Below are 13,931 nucleotides of genomic sequence, written 5' to 3'. Positions count from 1 at the left end.
TTATTAACAGTCGTACAAAAACTTTTTTTACCCACTGTACGTTTTATAAATATATTTTGGAAAAATCATATGTGATTTGTGCTATTTATTTTGAAGTTTTATAATATAACTAGGAGTTTTCGATAACCAAATATTCACGCACCATACTAATAGTATTTATTTGGTCATAGCTATTGTTTGTCAACGGATTCTAAAACTCACCGCGCTTTTGCGCATGCGTTAGGATGGGTTTAATTCGGAAAAAATAGAGTGAGACGAAAGGGGATAGGAGAAGATGCTTACATTTAAGTAAAGTAAATTTAGGAAATGCACACATCCTTCCGTCACCCCTTAGTGAGATAGAATCGTCGAAAAGTGGTCGTCTCAGGATACTGAAATGAACAGTACAAATTTTGATAAGCTACATCATATCACAACAAAAGAAAATAATATTTTAATTACACTTGTATTTACATAATAAGTATAGATTATTATCTCTCTCTTTTTTGCTATGCTTGAAAACTGATGTAATAAACTGATATAAAAAATTACAAAATTTAGTAGAATTGTTGAGTCTGAATGTCTGCGAAAGTTTTATTTTGTGATATCACTTCAAAATGAAGGGTTGCGTGGGAGAAATCGCGAACTGATGACATATCTAGGAGTCATGTGTCTTTATATGAAGTAAAAATTGACAAAATCGGTTCAGTGGTTGTGGCTGGAAGATTGTGTAACTCTTGTCCTACAAAAAAATACATTTAAGAAGCTATGTACTTAAGTTTTCATTTAGAGAATGTATTCCTTCAAAGAAGATGAATTAATAATAAAAAAATAAGGTTATATTAAAGGTTAATTTTACTAATCCTAATTAAAGATTTAAAATTAAAGGTTGTATTTTACTTATCCTTTATTCCATGAATAATTTGATAGTATATTTTCAATGGGACAATAATCTATATTTCACTCCGTATAATAGCTCCATAAAAAGGCGAAATTCTTATGTAAAGTCTAATGATTAAAGTGTTTTAAATTAATACTATTTTGACTTAATAAAGGATTGAAATAAAAAAAATGTATTCCGATGCTCGAGTCACGCATATCATGGATGTTTCTTGTTAAATCTTTACTTGTACCCTTGAAGTTCATCCGCCCAATGGCGCTGTGTGCCTCTCGTGAGTTTGTTTATATTGAGTCAGTCTCCAGTTGTATAATGTGATGTCTAGGTGTGTTGCTTTCTTCTTGTGCATTTTGTTCCCTTGTAAATGTGTTAGATGTTTCTGAAATAAAATGTGGAAAATCCAATCGTTGCCTCCAATTTCTTCCTAACAGGTAAGAGCTTTTTGAATGATCTATTTGCTAACTGAAATATGAATTTAAGTCTAATCCCTCATTGATCCCCGTAACCCTAACCCTTTGACTCCCTTGTTCAGTCTGGCTGCTATTGAGAAGAATGCATTGTTCTCACGTCCTTGTTGGATCGTGATAATTATAAAAGTCTTATAATATAAAACTTTTATTTTAATTTTTAGTAATTATAACAAAGTTGCAATTATTTGTTCGATTTATTAAGTACTGAAAGGAATGTTTATACTAGCATATGTATAATAATACAATATTATTTTTCGAAATATGCAAGATGAATGTTCCCTTACGAAACTATATGAGCGCTAATTTGTCTCGGATATCGCAATTAGGAGCCACTGTTAGATGAAGAAGGTGAAATGTGAAGCGTGAACCTATTATTAAATTTTAATTGTGAAAACATAATATTGATTTGGGTTTCACATGTTTCTTCATAAGGTGAATGTTAGAACTTTTGGCAGAGCACTGTCTGGGTAACCTTTTATCTTGAAGTTAATACTCTGCCACCAATGGCCATCGCTTCTTTCTCTTATAGTACTGCTTTATCATGGTGAGAAATGGCGATTATGGAAAATCTTGATACAAGCAGAAATGATGACCTTAGATAAAAACACCAAAAGAACTTCATAATGGGTTGTCTAAGACGATATTGCTGGCTTCTCTGCTGAAGCTGAAAGGGGGTTGACTTGACATGAGCTTGCCAAACTAGAATTACAGAATCTAATTTTATTCTCTGCTTTTAAGATAGAAATTTTCTTCTCTTCGCCTTATAAATCTTGTATATGGATTCTGGGATTTTATGTAGCTAGAAATTATCATTGGATAAATAACATTTTATCCTTTAGTACTCTCAGTGAAGCATTAATACTACATCGCATTGAAATTTTTCGACATGGTAAAAGAAAACTGAATATGCTTTTTTTTCAACAACAAAATAAAAAATATTTGAAATATTGGTTCAAACAATGAATATGATTTGAATCTCACTTTTATAATGAGATATAGTATTGTGAAATACGCTTTAAATTTTAAGTTGATAAAAAAAGTTCTTTTTGTGATCTTTAATTTTTGAAAAATAATGTGAAAAAACATAACAAAAAAATTCCCTTGTTTTTTTAATGAAAATTTCAAAAAAAAAAAAAATCATTCCGAGGTATGTAACCTTATCCTACAAATTACAATAAGCAACGTTTGATAATTCTAGGAGAACCCATGAGCAACAACACATAGCAGCGCACACACATCCATTTTTATTACTAGTAGGAATTAATGCTAAATTCGAATTCTTAATATAAATTTGTATAATCTAATAATCGTTATGATTATAATGCAGTAGCTAATGCAGTTAAGCTAAGTGAAAAAAATGGACCAATGGAACCTAAAATAATGTCATTATATGGAATTTCGGGCTGAAAATTTAAAATTTGTTTTTTTTTTAAATAGAAGCTTAGCCTTTTATTTACCGAATATACCCACAATTTTTTTAACTTCATTTTTTGCAAGAGTAATTATGTTTCCTTGCAGAATAATCCTATAGAATCCAAGAGAAATTTTTTTTAATTAATCGATATATCTTAATTTAATTAATAATTAAATATTTTTAATTTCTACTTTTAGCTTATATTAGCTAATTGCTATCTGGGTTACATTCTCCATGTTCTTTTGAATACTGTCAGAAAAAATAGTTATATTGTTACGAATCTGTAATGCTGCTTCCCAGCATAGTTGGTTCTACCATCGGAAAGAATGTTTTACTGGGCGGAGTCCGGTGTCGCGTTGGAGGGTCCCGGAGCTTGGCGACAAACTTGGCGACGAATTAGGCGACTTTGGCGCCAAAATAGATTATACCCGAAACATCGAGAATTTTCCCGACCATCCAGTAGGAACGTAGATACGCCTCGAACTTTCCTGATTGGTTGAAAGGTGTCTAGCCCCGCCTCCTGAGACCTATGAAAGGAAGCGGCCGCAGCTGCTAAGGCAGAGTAGTCGGAATCGACAATAAAAAACTGGCCTTCCAGAGATAAGCTGTGCGCTACTGTCTGTCTGTCTTGTTATATGCTGCTGTGTATGCTGTTGTTGCTGCACGTCTCGGCTGAAGACAATCGTCTTCTGAGCTGTATATAGTTGTCGTCTTTGTGCTGTCCTGTGTGTCTTCGTGTAAATAAACGTCGTTGTTTTATTTTCTACTGCCGCCTGGTGATTGAGCGTTCTCCACACCATATAACTCCCACTATCCAAACGAACCCCGGAAATTTCGTAACAATATTAAGCTGAATTTAAATGGAACTTTTAAGTACCGTTATTAAATAGGGGGTTAAGTGAAATTTGATTTTAAAACATGGTTTCAGTTTGATTTTAAAACGTGGTACCTGGAAAATCGAACTACGCTTGGTATTTTTATAAAGTCGTGTTTTTTCGTGAGGAAATATTTACGTATGAATCACATAGTCATTACATATGAATATTTTACAATCTTACCTACATATGCACTGGTCATTTAAATAAAATATATCAAGGATGCGCTTATTTTAACATGTTATTCCAATTGGTTAACAAAATAATTTCATTGTTGCTATTGGATACGACTCGAACTTATTCATATTCGTATAATGTAATATAACGCCATCTAACAAAATTTTGAGGTACCAGAAGGTAATCATCCTATGGCAACAATGCAAATATCACAAAAAATTTACAAAATCGTGCTATATGACATTGTCAGCATGAGAACACATAAAGAAAAAAACTCTAATAGTTAATTATAAAAAATGATTTTTTTGTTTGAGTAAAATACCTTATCTTAATACAAAATTTGATCTGTTTCCAAAGTACAAGAAAATAAATTATATAAGAATTGCAGGTTTAAAATTATAAGATGCATACTAATTTGATGCCCAATTTACTTTGAATAAAATGTCTTCATTCAGGTGGAAAAAATAATAAGAATAAATTGACGTAATATTTGAAAAAAAAGAAGGGAAAAAACCCAATACCAGTGACTTAAAGTCTGGTATTGGGTTAGTTATATTGGTTGGTTTGGTCTGGTACTGGTGTGAGTTATAACCATTAAACTATTAGCCTAATCGCATTAACTTAAAAGCATTACTTTCATCTGTTACATTTACACACTTTATGTGCATAATAGATATTGCATAAATGGATTAGTTAGAGATGTCTTTGATAAAAAAAAATGCGGGTAATAATTTCAAATAACTGTTCACATTTAAGCAAATTTATATCCCCAAATTCAACTGAAATGTCTTAAATTATCCATATAATTCCAAACGTCTGGTCTTTTATTATTTGCTAGCTACATAAACGGATTCATTTAGAGGATTACCCCAGGAATTGGAAATTAAACCTAGAAAGGGTGAAATCTCTTTAAACAATTCTTTAAAAATTCAAATGCTTTCAATTAGTAACCACATCTATTAGTCGAAGAAGTTCTAATCCTAAAAGGGAATTGGAAGACACAATTATAGATAAATATAGAAACTGCGAAGGTGGTTTGAGTTATAAGCATTAAACTTTTAGCCTAAGCGCATTAATTTAAAAGCATTATTTTCATATGTTATTACTAAATTGGTTTGTATTTTCCAACTAGAGTACTTCTCATTTAATCAACAATATGGCAATTAGAAAAATTTATTGGAATAATGCATTAGAAGCCCTTCGGCTCAATTTGACCTTTTATTTGTTGCTGAATTAACTCGTAATACATGATTTTTCTTCTAAACTGAAAAGTTATAAATAACTGAATTTATAACAATTTAAGTCTAAGTCTCATGCCTTCATATAAGTCCCAATTCATAAAACTTATATGAAGTATAAATTTTCTTTTAAGTATTATAATCTGAAGTATTGAATAAAATTTTGATGGAATTTGTAAAGGAAATTTCGATTTATTTATTGATTTTTATTTTACCTCCATATAAATAAATTACTTTTAATAGTTTTTTATTCTCCCCCTCAAAAAAAATTGTTTTTCCTAGTCACTTAACTTTTAGAATTTTCCAATTAGAGTTCACTAATTATTTACTTAGTAGAATACTCATTATTCTTTAAAAAATATTTGAATGTTGTGTAGAATATAATATTTTATAATAAATTAATGAAATTATAGGTTTTTTTTTATCATTTTCTTACAGCAGTTGGAGTTCACTAGTTATCTACTTAGTAGAATACTTTTTATTCTTTTAGAAATATTTGAATGTTGTGTAGAATATAATATTTTATAATAAATTAATACATTTATAGCTCTATTTTTTATCATTTTCTTACAGTAATTTTCATTTAATTTCATTGGGATACTTACTCCTGTGGTTTATATATAGGTACTAGAGTCTGGATTGTTTTGATTAAATAAATAAAAAAATTCTATCTAGTACCCCTTTTAGATATCTTAAGCAAAGGGAGTACTCAAAAGAAATCTCTGTATGATAAAAAATAAAAAACCCGGGAGAAATGTCAAAGTTTTAATGACAAAAGGTGCAAAAATATCTATTGGATCTAAAAACCTTCATCACAGCTTTTAAAGGATGACAGACATTTTCATGTCGAATAAATCAGAAAAAAAAACTTCCTTAAATATTGCTGCTGAAAAAAAGAAACACGGTAAAATAATAGTTTGTTTCATCGCACATTTAGGTAATTTTAACTAAGTTAATTGGAAAGATCGACGCCTGTGACTCAGAATTGACAGATCATCTAGCTCGTCAATGAGGTAAGTGTTGAATCATAAGTTGCTTTTTTTTATAATCTGAGATACTTGCTGATTTAAACGCTTTTGATGGAATTTAAAGCCTTTATGGATATAAAATTGCTAAATTGGTACTTCTACCTTTTTTTTTATTCACATTTATGGAGCTTGATTGTATCTCCTTGTACCAAGCTGCTCTGGTAGTGAATCACTAATTCGTAAAAGCAGACTTTTATATAAGCATATTCGTATTTCAGTCATGATGTGCTTTATCCATTGAGATTATCCAGGTAAAACAGGACATTGGTATATGTTTACAACAAATGGTGATACCTCAGAAAGTTATTTCGTATGCTGTATTATGCAAAGAGTAAATCTTTCATTGTAGAGCAACATTTTTTTTTGTTTGATTTGTTTTAAACATAACAAGCTCGGTTACAGATGGCACACGAAATCCGAAGATTGTTGATCACACAAAATGAAAAGCCTTAATCAACCTCGCAGGACCGATTAAAATGTCGAGTTCTGGCCTCATTTTTCATTTAAATGATTTTTGGTTCAATAGATTGACTAAGTTTACTGTATAAAACTACACGATAGAAATAACCATCATGGTGGAAAATGCAAGAACAGGAAAGGTAAATATGCGTGTTAGGATTGTAGTATTTAAACACGATTTCTATAATTTTTTTGAAACATTTAGAGCTACGTTACCTTTATTGTTAGAATCTTGATAATCTGGAAAGACCTGCAAAAGCTTTTGAAGATTAATTTATCTAAAATTCAGATAAATCGTATTAAAATTACATTCGATAGTCAAATTTTTAAATAAACATAGATTTAAATTTATTTTTAATCTTCTTGCCAAAACTTTTGCAAGAACAAGTTCTACAAAGATGGGGATAAGTGAAAGAGACCTTCCCTTGCAGTTAATGAAAGCAAATATTTTAAGAAGAGACATTATTTACAAGATGTAAGTTAAATATTTAAAACTTTCAATAAATAATTAATGCTAAATTGATAAGTAAATCAATTATGCAATAATTAATGATTAAAATTTAATAGTTTTTAAAATAATTTCCGAATAAAAGTATAGTTTTTTATATGATTTATACCTAAAATATTTTGTACTAACACTACTGTTGTCTAAAGTGTTTATCTAATGAATGACCGATTCAAATTTTGCAATCTGCGAGGATGAAATCCAGGCTAATAACAGACATTCAGAAAATTTTAAATTTCTCAATGGTAATTTACGCAATTAATTCGAATAAGGTAATATTTTGAGACTAAAAATTCAAATTACCAATGTGTTCATATTTGAAATGTTTATTACAACTATTGGCAACTGCATTAATTTAAGACTTCCATATATTATTTATTGTTACATGTTCGATTTTGTTCATTATAATGAAGATACTGTTTAACACTAGTATTTTTTCCAGAAGCCTGTAAACTAGTAGGGATATTGGTTTAATTCTGTTTGGATTAATTATATTACGGTTCTTTTGGGACGGGCCTCGTAATTTGGAATTGTAGTCATATGACGAGGACGACACCTGAGCTGGCAGCCCCTCTCCAAACTTCCGCCAATGGGAAGACATCTAGCCTCTATGGATTTAACATACACCAGATCCGCTTATATGGTTCTTAGTTGGAAATAGGGTCTTGAACCATAACCCACAGCTCCCGAAGCCAAGACCTTACCACCGGGTAATCGCAGCACAATGCCGTATTGGGAAGAAAACAAATATGGCTTACTAAGAATGGCAGAAAAGGAGGACCACATTCTTGTGCAGAGAGCAAAATAGAATTTTTAAGAGTTCTCATGATTGAGAACCGAGTGCTAAAGATTCTTCGATTTTTTTTACTTTTATGACACTTCTACACTGTTTGAAATTTCGTTGAATTTGGCAACAAAACGAAGCACGACCCCAAACCCTCCAATAAGAAAGTAAATCAAAATAAAATTAATATACCGATAAAAAACCGCATTAAGGAAAAACTTTATAGAATCGAAAAGACAGAACAAATCAAAATGTTTCACTGCATTTATGGATTTTAATTTTCAAAAGAACGAATGTTGTTCCTAAAGATTCATAGCAGCTTTACAGCCTAATGTATGCTTTTCGTGGTTTTAACTTGAACTTCAAGAAACGACAATGTTTTACCTCGTGAAACGCTCAAGAAATGAAAATTGCTTTGTGCCAGACGGATGAAATTTGGGATCTTTATTCCACATTTTTAAATTTAGAAAAAAAATCAATTTGAGGAACTGTTTGGTTATAAGTAGACAAGGAAACTAAATAGAAGGGAGCTAGATAAGTGTATGTGGCGCGTTCTTATTCAATATCTGAAGTGCAGATTCGTATCCGATTTCAGCCACCCCGTTAAACACCTGAGATTTCATGTGCATTTAAATGCAGTAACTCAGAAACGCAATGAATTAAGCGGATATAACAATATTACTACAATATTTCTGTTAAATATTGACTTTAATCACTGATAAGTCACGCCCAAAATTTACATTCGGTTCTCGATTGCTTTTGTATTGTCCGCATCTCAAAGATTAATGGCCGAAAATCGAACCCTAATTATCGTTATCCTGTGGATAATACATAGATACATTTCAAAGTATATTGAAATTTGGGCTCGTTTAAATAACCAATATATCATTTGAGAAATAGTTTCCCCAAGCTATTCTAAATTTAAGAATCAATATTGTGTATAATCTGCACATTAAGTATTCTACTGGAATAACTATTCGAATTGATATTAGTGATTTGCTAATAAAAGAATATTTTTAATCAACGTATGAATGTCAACCTAAAAGCGCGACATTTTGTCTGAAATATAGATTTCATTTTATTTCTACTCCATTTTCAATATACAATTTCACAACTAATCCAAAAACCCGCTCTTTTAAACCTTAAACTATGAAATGAATATCAAGTTATGTGACTACAGTCGGGATTTAAAACACCTGCTGCGAAAGAGGTAAATTTTTGCATACAAATTATTGAAACCATCTATGAAACCAAACTATACCAGTTTGAAAAGTTAAAGAATTGACAAAAATGGGATCTGGGGCTAAAGAAAGGTATAAAGCAATAATCCTTTAGCTTAGATTTATCAAATGGTTTACTTAAAATTTTGCAGATTGCTTAAGAAATATATTAATTCCAGAATAAAGAAATATTTTACATTTCTAATCATTCTTTAAATATTGGGAATTCGACGGGTAAATAACATGAAATTCAATTATCCGCATTGTAAGGAGTTAAAAGCGCAAATTATTCCTAAATGAATAGGAATAATTCTCGTCTAGTTCAGTAACTGCAGAACATACCGATAAATTATACCCTATTTGAACCAAATATGCCATAGATTTTAATTTAAGATGTTTTCCGTGAGAAAATTGCATCAGAGATTAGAATTTGTAAAAAGCATTTTAAAAAAATCATTAAAATAAATACAAAAAACAGCAATTTCTCGAAATGGGTTTGAAGAGCAAGATTCAGTTTTCTTAAGAAAACTTGAAATATGAATATTGTCACGTAGGTACTTTAGTGTGGAACTCAATGACAAACACAAGTAGAGCCAAACCAATTTATTAACTCAAATCTGAACTCGGAACACAGTGACTGACAGATCTGATTTTATACAAACAGGGAAGTTCCAGAATACTTTTCTGGTAAACTAAAGAAAGTTCCAAAATTTTCTGGAACATGAAATAAAGGAAATTAATATCGCACAGTGGATTAATATCGGACACCAGCTTAGACTGGAAAACTTATCCACGGTTTGTAATGATAACTCGTGGAGCTCCATGCTTCAGGATTATGTATGTGTAGCTTCCACCGTCGATCAAGCTCTGGCGACTGCGCACTGTGTCAGACAATCTGTGCATGCTACAATCCATTTGTTGCCGTCGTCAGATTTTGGAAACAGTCCTAGCAGGTCGATTCCGATGCGATAGAAAGGAGCGGCAACTGGTGGAATCGGCATGAGATGATCTGGTGGCATCTGAGGAATAGATTCTCCTTCGACATTCTCGGCAGTGCACATATTTACAAACATTTCTGTACAAGCCTGGCCAATGAAATCGCGTTCTTACTCTATCGTACGTCCTGGTGAATCCTAGATGTCCGGCAGTAGGGTCGTCATGGAGAGATTCTAGAAGACCAAGCAGAAAATGCTTCGGGATCACTGGTAGAAATTTCCTACTGGACGGGTCAAAATTCTACTTGTAAAGGACTCCTTCGACTAACTCAAAGTTTCCCAGGCAGCTTGCTTCGGTACTTTGTTGGTCTCTTTTTGCCGATTCCCGATATTTCATCTGTTCTTGAGAGATTATTGAATAAAGTGGCATCTATGGAATCCCCAGATCATGAAGCATCGACTTTTAATGGGTTTCTGGACAGACTATCAGCATCTTTGTTTTCTTCCACTTTTGTACACCACTGCTGCGTCGTATTCTTGGAGTCGCAGCGCCCATCTAGCGAGTCTTCCAGAGGGATCCTTCAGTCCTGTCAGCCAACACAGGGAATGATGGTCAGTGACGATCTTGAAAGCCTTTCCAAAGAGATATGGCCGAAACTCAGTTATAGGCCATATGGCCGCAAGGCACTCTTTCAGTTGTGGAATAGTTCCTTTCAACCTTCGTCAGAGTGCACGAGGCATAAGCTATTACTTTTTCCTTCCCATCTTGGATTTGGACTAATACTGCGCCAATTCCGTATCCACTCGTGTCAGTGTGAAGTTCCGTTGGTGCAGTTAAAGGCCTAAGACAGGATCGGAGACAAGATCTTTCTTTAAATTATAAAATGCCTCCACTTGTTCAGGTCCCCAACAGAATTTTGTACCCCTTCAGTAACAACTGTAGAGGTTCGGCTTTATGGCAAAAGTCCTTTATAAATCGGCGAAAGTAAGAGCCAAGTCCCAAAAAGCTGACGTCATGGATATTCCTAGGCACGGGAAATCACTCACGGCCTTTACTTTTCTTGGATCCGGTCGTACACCATCATTGGATACAAGGTGTCTGTTGAAATAGGAATATTAAAAATCTCATTTTTATCGTATCTTTTATCTTAAAAGCAAATCTTTAAATATATCTTAATCTAAAAATTGGCATTTGTTTGTTTTTTAAGTTGCTTAAATTCTGAAATCGGTTATTTTTATCCCAGTTAATTACATAACTTGGAAATTCTAAGATTATAATATTGTCATTAGAAATGACCGATTGTACACAATTTTAAAAATCTAATAAACATTATTATGCATCAAAAATATCAATTAAAGATTATTCCTTATTTACTTCAGCATGTTTACCTGCAGAGTGAAACATTAATTACGTACTTACAAACAAGAAATATAAAAACACGTCAAATATTATAATGTACATAAAATAAAGTCGTTTCTTTGATTAAAATAAAGTCCAAAAACCTTGTTGACAAGAATTTAGACGTCATAAACGACAGTGAGCGGTAAAGTAGCATTAGGCGAAAATAGTCTAACTTTGATTTTGGTTACTACCAAAAACGTCTTTCTCGAACGCGTAAATCAAGAACAAGATTACTCAAGACACATTAAGACGAGAAATGCAAGATCAGTATAAATCGAATATAATGCAGTTTTATACAAAATAATGACCGTTAAATTTTATTTGAATTTTTTGAAAACTCTTCACACCAACGTTTTTAAAAGCAGGTAGCAATGCAATAGTCAAGTACCAGGTCTGTACAAATTCCTTCCTTTTCTAATAAATTGATTTTCCCACAAGTCAGCAAGTTTCATGTAAATTATATTTAATTTAAATTACAATAGACTTTCATGAAATTGAAGCTGCTATAGAAAAATAACTGTCCAGGGCTAAAGGACTGGATAGGAGATACAATTCTCGATTCTATTAAAGTTGAATTTTAATATATCTGCTGCGATATGAATTTACATCAATTAATTCCAAGTCAAAAGCAAATAACTAAATTAAAATAAATACAATTTACTTCTGAAAAAATATATAGTAGTTAAAAGAACGAAGTGTTACCGTGGCAAAGGAAATAGCACGTGGGTAACACATTCTTCACCCAATTAAAGTGATGCAAACTTCACGAGAATCATTTATTATATAGAAGAATTTCTTGAATCTCTACAGAGAAATATTGCAAGATAAATTTTGATTAAAAAGAATTATTAATGCTATTTACAGATTATGAATGTGCAATAAAAATATTAAATTGCTTTTTAACTGAAAATTCGTATTAAAATAAATGCTAAACGAAGCGGCCGTATTAGGCTTGAACTTTAGGGAAGAAATATAAATAATAGCTACTACATCAAAAGTTCACAAATAAATTAATAGGCATCAATTCATAAATATTTTGAATATTTATAAAATATATAAAACAATGAGATAAATCAAATTCTAAAAGCATAAGAGTGAATTCTCATTTAAAAAATTATATGGGATGGTTAACACCAATAATCCTATGATTTTTAATTATTCAACGCCGACTTAAAATTTACCAGCTTTAATTTGAAATATGAACATCGATACTACGCTGATGTTGCTATTTGAGATCACGCCGAAGAGTAAAAAAAATAAAGTAGCATTGAAGAAACATTTTAAAGGTCAAAATAATGTTAAGGATAAAGTACGCAACATCAAATTTTACTTACTGGGAAGGCACAAAGGGAAATATTTCGGGAAGTGGTGGCAGGAATTAGTTTCATAAGTAGTGACGGAACCACACAAGCAAAAGCGAACAGGATACGAAACGGCAGTTTCTCGTTTCCGTGCTTTCTTTTAAAGGAATCCTGGAAGTACAAACGCACAGCAGATGACCAAAAAAAAGTGAGTAACAAGGTGAAAAAGGAAAGAACAAAACCTGCCCAATAGATAAACTATGCGGCTCTTTAAAGGGAAGGGGATAAAAATTCTTCCAAAACTTAGTTTATTTAATTTACTGAAAAGCATTCAGCTTATGGAAAGTCGGACTATTTTAATTCTTGTACAGTATAAATAGCCTCCCTCCAAATGTTAATAATTTCAAGACAGTTTAAAAATTGTCATCCGCTGTCGGTTGAAAAAGAATTCGAAATTATCTTAGAACACTTATTTTGAGTTGTCTCTTCAAAAAGACGTAACAACGAGAATATCTGCCGTGTCTAAACATTCATATTCCTTAAATTTCTCTCAGATCCGTTATTCGTATTTAGCATATATTTCTAAAAAGTGGTAGCAATTTAACTGACAATTTTTTTGAAAGATGGTTTCACCGTTATACAAAATATTGAAATTATGAAGTTTTGAACATCGCTATTTTAATTAACTTCAAACTATTTTATTAGCTACTTCAAAGAATATCTATTATTTGCATACCGATTTTCGATGATTCGCCACTTAATGCATACAAGATTGCAATAAAAAATATTTGAAAGCTTCCCAATTTCTGTCGCAGTAACAGATTTTATATATATACATATCATTAATAAAAATGTTAAACATAGCGAGTATATCGAATGTCGAGTCTTCGGGGGGAAAAAATTAGGATATTACCCAATAAAAAATTCTCACGTACAAATTGACAAAAAGACGCCATTTTAAAATAATTGGCTTTGGTTCCGAAAAACAATCCATGAAGAATAATCAAATTCTAGAAGTTAAAGATTAGTTTCCAGTTATTTAAAAGAAAGTTTAAACATAGCAGGATTTAGTTTTCCCACGTTTAAAAATTTTAACATTTACAAGAATAATTTCAAGTATGGTTATCAGTATTTCGATTAAATACCTTATATTTCACATTATGAGAAAGAATAAAAGTGTTAAGTAGCGTTAAAGAACTTTGGAGATAAAATGATACGTGAAAATTACGTAATGCAAAAAATTCAC

This window comes from Argiope bruennichi, chromosome 7 (assembly GCF_947563725.1).
Source record: "Argiope bruennichi chromosome 7, qqArgBrue1.1, whole genome shotgun sequence".
Classification (NCBI taxonomy): Eukaryota; Metazoa; Arthropoda; class Arachnida; order Araneae; family Araneidae; genus Argiope; species Argiope bruennichi.
The sequence above is the reverse complement of the archived record's forward strand: the minus strand, read 5'-3'. Positions refer to the sequence as shown.